General features: G+C 31.9%; 1 long non-coding RNA gene across 1 annotated transcript; it reads left to right on the top strand.

Moving 5' to 3' along the window:
- Positions 1-2,579: 2,579 nt before the first annotated feature.
- On the top strand, positions 2,580-8,276 carry LOC139495168 (uncharacterized). Its single transcript, XR_011657274.1, has 3 exons — positions 2,580-2,898; positions 6,598-6,685; positions 7,561-8,276. It is a non-coding gene; the product is annotated as an uncharacterized lncRNA (long non-coding RNA).
- The last annotated feature ends 404 nt before the right edge of the window (positions 8,277-8,680 follow it).

Genomic DNA, 8,680 nt, shown 5'->3' with positions numbered 1-8,680 from the left:
TAACCGATTTGACTCAAATTCTCATATTTGGTTTATAACAATGTAAAACATTTATCCAAACTATCAAAAGTCTAAAATAAACAGTTAACAGAGCATGGGGTAGATAATATATAAGTTCGTTTCGTGTGTATTTTAGTCCAGACGCCATCTAATTAACTATCGATTTGACCTCAGATGACCATATAAGCGATGTAAACAAAAATAAAGATACGAAAAGATTAAACCAACACGTGCAATTGCATTTTTATAGGTCTGTTTGATTTTATTTTATAGATTAAAAATAGATGTTTCTCATTGTTTTTAATCATATAAGAATGATTTTATGTGCATCGAATTAGTAATCAAATGATTTACCGTAGTTTCAATTTCATTGTTGACATTCTTTTTCTTTAAATAACCAGTACACGTACAATGCATGCGTTGTCAATCTCTAGCTAGGGGTTAACTTGAAGTTCACATGAATACCGGTTAGAATGATGATGACGTTTTCACTTGCAAGTGAATCAGTCAAAAATTATGTTTAATCGCTTATTTCAACAAAATTAAAGGAAATTGATTGCTAAAAGCAAATTATTATTTCATTATTCCAATTTGATTAATGATTGATCTAAAAAAAATCATACTTTATTTTTTTATATATATCGTAGCTAGCTATATAGTGCCCCTTTAATTAAACCAGTTACTATACAAATCTTGAAAAAACGATGTACATGTACTTTTTAATATTTTTAAAACAAATTACGAAAACGTTTAGTGTAAAAATCACCGAATATAAATGTTTCTTTCTTGCAGGTTTTGGCATTTGTAAATAACATTAACGTTTTGGAATTCTAATGCAAAAGACAGTCGATTCAAACTGAAATAACTTCTTTAAAGATGGTTTGATTTTTTCAGAGACACATGTATATATGTCTCAATACATGTATTATATGTCTCTGATTTTATCAAAACAAAAATTACAAAATTATAAAATATGTTAGTTATCGAATGTATACCCTGAACTCTTACTATTATATATACATGTCCTAAGTTACTTAATGTCCTGTGTGCAACCAGGAGATCCTGAACGGTTTTTAAACGTACCATTATTTTATATGCATATATTCAAAGCTTAATTATATGCATACTAGGTATCAGTGGCGGATCCAGGGGGAGGGTTTCGGGGGTTGGAACCACCCCTTTTTTTGAACGATCAATGTATTTGAATGGGGACATATGGTTGGAACCACCCCCTCCCCCTTTTGTCCTGGGTTGAGACCCCCTTCTTTTCAAATGGCTGGCTCCGCCGCAGAGGTATATTTATATATATATGTGTGTACCAGCCCTCCTCCTAAATCTTGGGAAACAAATGGTAGATTATATAGGGAATCACGGAAGCATGACTGGACGTGACCCCTCTAAGGCAGTCAATGAGTCCCCACTTATGAAAATTTCTGGATCAACCATTGCTTAGTTCTAGTTATCTTAGGTCCTAGTGTGAAATAATGCCAATAGGTCTTTTAAAACACATCTTTATTCATACATGTATATATACGTTTTCTCACGGATTTGTTCATGCAATATTGGAATTATGTTTACTCAATGCGCAATTACTGAAGTTTATATTTGCTACTTTTCTTCTTAATTTCATATAATTTTTTTTTTTTTTTTTTTTTCTTCGAAAAATTAGTGGTGTTGAAATAGGGAATGGACACAGATACCTTATCACATTTAACCAAAGAAATGTTGTATAATGTCATCAATCTGTATTACACGTAGACAGGATGTTCTCTAGAAAACTATACGTTATACACACCCGAGAATACACGCACTGTCGTAATGGAAAATTACTGTATGTTATAGTTACCTGTAATCAGCTTTGCAACACCATGTCATGACAGTTCAAAAAGATTTTCTTCAAATTAAATTGGAATATTCATTTTTTCTGTAAAATTTAAAACTTTAAAAAGTAGACTTTGACAAAATTATGAAATAGAAAGAATTGAACAATTTAAAATCGTATTTTAACAAAGATTTAGATATAATTTTACAACGATCCTTAAAAAATAACCAAACAAACGTTGAATCAAACGATATGAACCTACGCAGTTTTATATAAAAATACTGACACACAGCAGTTTGCCATCTCAGTATGCAAGGCAAGGGTGCTTGGTGAGGTGCTGGAACTTGATGTACATGTATCATTTAGTTAATACAGTTCTGTTAGTATTGACTGCCTTTTTACAGAGACTTTCTATTCTTACTGTTATCAGTTAGTATAGACGGTTCCTGGCTTAGAATGATTCTCTGCTCAGCAAATGGTGCGTAATTAGCATTTGAATCAAATTTCTTGTAGAAGTAAAAAACACAAATTAATGTATTTGACAACTTTATTCAGGAGCACAGTCTATATTATCCGGCGTAAATAACTTCGAGATTTATGTGGAAGTTTACTCTGCTGCTCGATCTATGCTAATCGATGTTCCAGTATATTTCATATTTATATTTATTCGTGAGGCCTCGTCATCGTTTATATTCACTAAAAGCATAGTCGCCTAAATATTTTATATGGCGAAAAAATTTGCGAAAATTGGGGGAAATAATATATTTTTAGTAGCATTATTATTTTAGAATCTTAAGAGGTTGCTTGCAAATTTAACTCTAAAATGAGAAGTGTATGACGATCTATAACGAATATATACATCCATCATGTGTGCAGATACGACGGCGACTATATAGGGTCTGCCATGAGTGCACTTTGTATGCCCTGCATGTGTGCACCCAGGAGGTCCTCCTGAGCGGTGTTTAGACGTACCGGGAAAATCTTATCTGATTCAGGATCAATTCATCGGTTACACTCCCCTGTCACCAGTGATTCTTTTTTGCTGACATTCTGAAAAAGTATTGTGTAGTCCCTGTGTAAGTGTTGACTCTCAACTTGCACATGTGGTTTTTTAACACTCCCTGGACTTCTGCAAAAACAGAAAGTCACAGGACATTCCGACAAAAAGTCACAGGACAAAAAGTCAAACACATGTCAAACTCAGGCATAAAGTAACAAAGTTAATAGGACAAAAAGTCACAAACAATTTGTTGACAATTGATTGAATATAAATGAAAAAAGATTTTGAAATATCTTCTTTTTATTACATATATTCATTTTTAATTTTAGGAAATTGTTCATAATATAAAAAAGAAGATGTGGTATGATTGCCAATGAGACAACTGTCCACAAGAGACCAAAATGACACAGACATTAACAACTAGAGGTCTTTACGGCCTTCAACCATAAGCCAATATAAAGAAGGTATGGTATGATTGCCAATGAGACAACTGTCCACAAGAGACCAAAATGACAGACATTAACAACCATAGGTCACCAAACAGCCTTCAACAATGAGCAAAGCCCGAGGTAAAGCCCATACCGCATAGTCAGCTGTAAAAGGCAATCATACTATATCTTTTTTTTTATATTTACATGTTAAAAAATGCGTGCAAATGTAATCAAAAGCTGCACACAAACGTAATGATTTTTGTGCGCAAATGTAATGGTAATGTGCGCAAACCTAATGCACTGATTTATTTGTTTTTAATAAATTTTAATTTAAAGTTGCTACATCATGTTCATGTATAAAACTTCAAGAAAAATACAAAAAGAGTGTTTTCTTGTTCAAAGAAAAATAATCTCAAAACTAAATTGTGACTTTTTGTCCCGTGACAGTGTGTGACTTTTTGACTGTGACTTTCTGTCCTGCATTCAGATTGAATAGGGGAGTTTGGTTGACCCCGCCTCCCTCTATATGAGACTACTATCTCAGTGATGAGCTTTATGTTTCATGTACAAATGTATTGTGCTTGTCATATATATCTGTATATGTATGTCGGATAAAAGCTCTACAGACCTTTAATATGTTGTATTGTTATATGTATAACCGACAATAAATAAATAGCCCCTAACAAGTAAGAATTAGGTTACTTCTTTTTGTTTTGACATCTTGCATGGGTTTTTATAGCCCCGTATTAAAATTATGCCCCCACTTTAAAAAAGGGGGGGTATGCTGTTTTACCCCTGTCTGTCCATCCATCCTTGCGTCAGTCAGTCCGTCCGATGAATATTTTTCGTCCCATTTTCCTTAGGAACTACAATAGAAGGATTTCTGAAATTTGGTTTCAGGGTTAAATAAGTCAGCTATACCGTGTGATGCATTTTCAGATTCATCACTCGACAACTTCCTGTTTTCCCAACACTTGTATGATTTTACACATGATAGCCAAGTTGAAAGTTGAAAACTAACAACCTAATTTATGTACAAAAAAATTGAAAAACAGATATGTTACACATAAACAAACGACAATCACTGAATTATCGGATCCTGACTTGGAACAGGCACAACCATAACAAATTGGCAGGGTATAAGGAACTTTGAAAATATTTAGTTTTTGTGGTTTGGTCAATTTTCCGGATACTGTAAGCAATAAGGCCCCTTTATTTAGTGAATGAAATAATTGTAAGATGCACTTAGCTGTCTGTCATATTTTATATGAACTTGACCTCATTTTCATGCATGGTTCATTGGTCAATGAAACACTGCATTGTTTTGTCAGTTTATCATATGTTTAAAGTTACAGGTAGATTATATTTGGTAGATATGAAACAATTGTAAGGTGTGCATGTCTGAATGGCAGATTCATATATAAACCATGACCGCATTTTATTGTTCTTTGGTCAATGATAAGTTTTCTTGGTTTTGTCATTTTATCAGGCCACATTAAAAAGAATGTCTGTTTCCCCTCCCCGGGTCTACCCTTTGTAAACAGACCAGGAATGCAGGTTTCTTTTAGCTCACCTGACCTGAAAGGTCAAGTGAGCTTTTCTCATCACTTGGCGTTCGTCGTCTGTCTTCCTGCGTCCGTCGTCTGTAAACTTTTACAAAAATCTTCTCCTCTGAAACTACTTGGCCACAATCATTTTTGGGGTATCTAGTTTAAAAAATGTGTGGCGTGACCTGTCAAACCAACCAAGATGGCCACCATGGCTAAAAATAGAACATAGGGGTAAAATGCAGTTTTTGGCTTATAACTCAAAAACCAAAGCATTTAGAGCAAATCTGACATGGGGTAAAATTGTTGATCAGGTCAAGATCTATCTGCCCTGAAATTTTCAGACGAATCGGACAACCTGTTGATGGGTTGCTGCCTGTGAAATGGTTATTTTAAGGAAATTTTGCAGTTTTTGGTTATTATCTTGAATACTATTATAGATAGAGATAAACTGTAAAAACAATAATGTTCAGCAAAGTAAGACCTACAAATAAGTCAACATGATCAAAATTGTCAGTCGACCCCTTAAGGAGTTATTGCCCTTTATAGTCAATTTTTAACAACTTTTCATAATTTTTTGTAACTTTTTTAAAAATCTTCTTCTCTGAAACTACTTTGCCAAATTTAACCAAACTTGGCCACAATTATCATTGTGGTTTGTAGTTTAAAAAATGTGTCCGATGACTCAGCCTACCAAACAAAATGGCCGACATGGCTAAAATTAGAACATAGTGGTAAAATGCAGGTTTTGCTTTATATCTTTGAAACTAAGACATTTAGGGCAAATCTTTCAAGATTTAAATGTCCATCAGAATAAGATATATCCCCTCACAAATTTTCAGTTGAATTGGACAACCTGTTGTTGGGTTGCTGCCCTAAAATTGGTGATTTTAAGGTAATTTTGCAGTTTTTGGTTATTATCTTGAATACTATTATAGATCGAGATAAACTGTAGACAGCAATAATGTTCAGCAAAGTAAGATCTACAAATAAGTCAGCATGATCAAAATTGTTAGAGGACCCCTTAAGGAGTTATTGCCCTTTATAGTCAATATTGAACAACTTTTCGTCATTTTTGTAACTTGTATAAAAATCATTTCTAAAACTACTTGGCCAAATTTAACCAAACTTGGCCACAATCATAATACTAGGGTATCTATTTAAAAAAAAAGTGTCTAATGACCCCGCCTACCAACGAAGATGGCCGACATCAGTAAACACATTAACAGGTAAGCGACACAGGCTCTTGAGAGCCTGTAGTTTTTTTTAACTGGATGTGATTGTCATAGCATGGTCACATGAATGGTTTGACTTGTCCAGTCCAGGCCACTTATCAGTTGTTTGTGCTCAATTTGAGTGTATTTATTTAGATTATCAATCCTTCTGCTTTCAAGCACTTTCCAAAAATGGAAACAAATTATTTTCAGGAAAAAAATAATTTCGATTTTTTTGTGGAAAATAATTTTTTGACCCAGGCGCTTATTTTTGACCCGTGTGGGGGGAGGGGAAACAAACATATTTTTAATTTTGGCCTTAGATTTTTTAAGCATAGGTCTACTTGTTGTATGGAATGACTACAAGGTATCATATAAAAAAAGATGTCTGCCTGCCAAGGTTAATTTTACTGTGACCTCATATTCATAGAATAATGATAATATTCATGATATTGAACAGCAAGAATGATGAGTAAGTTGATGTTATATACAAATAAGACAAAATTTTCAGTTGCCTACTAATAATGTAATACATGTAGTAGTTATTTTTGTCATTAAATGATGTTTACCCTTTTATGTGTAGGGCAAGAACATGAAAGATAAAGGGGAAACTATAAACAGAAGAAATTATCAACAAAATAAGATTTACAGAGGTCAACAAAGCCTAAATGGTAAGTCCACTGTTATAAAATTGTTTGTCCTTGAATAATAATTAAATATTTATTAAAATAAGATGTGGTATGATGAAAGAGAAAACTATCCATCAGAGTTCAATTTAGTGGATGTAAGCATTGTAATTACTTATTAGAGGCCATTGATGACCTGTAAGTAATGAGAAAACCCATACCCTATACATGTTATAGTAATCTATAAAAGTCAACACTAACCAAATTTGAAACAGAGCATCAATTCAAACGTCAAATATACCAGACTAATTTATAAAAACAAAAAATTATGAAAAATAAAAATGACGGGTATGAACTAACATCAACCACTGAACTATGTACAAGCTCCTGATATTAGACAGGTATAATATGGCTGGGTTGATATAAAAATAAGAAACACTTAGCAGTCTGATTTCCAATGAGACATTTCTCCAATAGAGATCAAATGACATTTAAGGAGGCTCTAGGGTATAACAATTTCAGAAAAATGTTTTAATATTTTTTTTTCATAACTCAATTTATTTATATCTTTATCATATGGTACACCAAATCATTCAAAACAATCAATTCGGTTTGGCCCCAGATGACTTTTAAAATGCATATATCATTGAAAAAGCTCCAAATTATCTCCCTTTGGTGCAAAAAAGCCATTTTTTGGCATTAAAAATGTAATATCTTATTTAACTCATCGGTGGCCTATATTTTTTATTATAATTTTAAATAAGCTGTACTTTAACTCTAAACTATTATAAAATTTAAGCGATTTCTGTAATTTAGTACTTGAATATTTAAATGAAAGTTTATCATATTAATCATAAACATGATAAAATAGCCATTTTATTGATCTCTTCACTGATAATTTTGAGTTTGTGTATTTGTAGGTCAGAAATCTGGATTTTCATGGTCATCATTCACAGATCAATACTGAACGGAAAACTTAAAGCTGATATTTTTCTCCATAGTGCGACTTTTTTATTAATTTGAAATGGAACATGTTTTTTCCTACATTTATTTGAAAGAGGAAATTTCAACATGATGACTATAAACAAAAAGGAGTCATATCATCACGATCATTGATGCACAAGAACTTGATCATATAAATACAACAATGTAATTATCAATTGAAAGATGGAACGAATGAACAAGATATTAGAATGTTGTTGTCCAAATAAACTTGCTTTGTCTTCTCATTTGAATCTCTCCATTCAATAAAGATGTACAGAGGAAGATCTTTGAAGAACAGATTGAAAAAATGTTTTGTCTAAGAATTGCAGGAATATTCTAGTGAAGGAAATTATTTATTGACTTCACTCTTATATAGTGGACTGAATAATTGTACATAGCAAGCTGTGAATAAAGAAAGCAAAAACTTTAACAAAAAGTGTTTATATTATAAATTTGCAATTATAAGCATACTATTATGTACACCACAAAGTTATATATAATTCAAATTGTTTGCCTATACAAGTATTGCAATGAACCTATAACAAAGAAAATCTTACCTCATGAAAAGAGTGAACTATTCAGTCAGAATATGAAATATTTTTTCAGTTCTATTTTTCATAATAGAATAAACAAGACAAAGATTTCAAAACAATATTTTTTCATTTATTTAGAAATTTCATCATTTTGTTTCAGTGAAAGGACTTTATTCTTTGACTGTAAAATATTATTATTATACATTCCAAAATAAAAATAATATTTATTGTCATATAAACAAATAAAAAACATGTTTGTGACAAAATTAAAAAAAAATTATATATATGTATATATAAAAAATATAAAAAAAACTTGTATACATTTAAAACATTTTACTACCAAACAGCATTCATTGTAACATACACATAACTTTATATTTATATATATATATTTATAATTTTAATCCCATAGGATTTTATTTTGTCCCATGGGATATTAAAAATCCCATGGGATAATTATAGTCCCATGGGATTTTTTTTGTCCCATGGGACAACAAATATCCCATGGGACTACAATAATCCC

This window comes from Mytilus edulis, chromosome 11, assembly GCF_963676685.1.
Source record: "Mytilus edulis chromosome 11, xbMytEdul2.2, whole genome shotgun sequence".
In the NCBI taxonomy this organism is placed as follows: domain Eukaryota; kingdom Metazoa; phylum Mollusca; class Bivalvia; order Mytilida; family Mytilidae; genus Mytilus; species Mytilus edulis.
This window is presented reverse-complemented; position numbering and strand designations above follow the sequence as displayed.